Genomic DNA, 540 nt, shown 5'->3' with positions numbered 1-540 from the left:
TAGCTCCGTGCACCTGTGGAAGAAGACACATAGAGCATCTCCGTGTGCATACAGACGTGGGAGGTGCAGACTTGCCTAGCCCCAGCTTAGGACTTGAGCAGTTTTTACCTTCCTTCCCGTCGGCTTCCTTGTCAGGGGAGAGCTCTCCGGCTTTTATTTCAGGGGGCGGCTTAATTTTAAACCTAGAAGAAGGAAGAAGACGCATGCTGGAAAAAAGGGTTCCACTTCCCCTTGCATCCAGAGACAAAGCCCCGCAGGGTGCCCTTACAGCCACCAAGTCCCTCATCTTCCCAGTTCTCCATGAGGAAAGACTTAGAAGACGTTTCCTCTAACACAGTGTATGCTTGGGAAGCTGCCTTTTTGAAATGCTATTTGCTGTCCCTCAGCCAACAAAGGGAACGAGGAGGCGAGGCTCTGTAGGACAGGGTGCCAGAATTCCTCTCCAGGTCCAACCCATGTTGGCAACAGAGCGCAGCCCCCTCCTGCACATGGCTCCAAAGTGAGTGTGTCCAGTAGCGTAGGAGAAGAGCGCTCTCACGG

General features: G+C 53.3%; 1 long non-coding RNA gene across 1 annotated transcript; it reads right to left on the bottom strand.

Moving 5' to 3' along the window:
* LOC104917267 lies at positions 1-348 on the bottom strand. The gene is made up of 3 exons (XR_796816.1): positions 269-348; positions 109-182; positions 1-13 (listed from the first exon to the last, which is right to left on the bottom strand). It is a non-coding gene; the product is annotated as an uncharacterized LOC104917267 (long non-coding RNA).
* Between the last annotated feature and the right edge of the window lie 192 nt (positions 349-540).

The sequence above is a fragment of the Meleagris gallopavo genome, unplaced genomic scaffold, assembly GCF_000146605.3.
Source record: "Meleagris gallopavo isolate NT-WF06-2002-E0010 breed Aviagen turkey brand Nicholas breeding stock unplaced genomic scaffold, Turkey_5.1 ChrUn_random_7180001969816, whole genome shotgun sequence".
NCBI lineage: Eukaryota > Metazoa > Chordata > Aves > Galliformes > Phasianidae > Meleagris > Meleagris gallopavo.
Note: the sequence above shows the minus strand (reverse complement) of the source record. Positions and strands in the feature narration are given on the sequence as shown.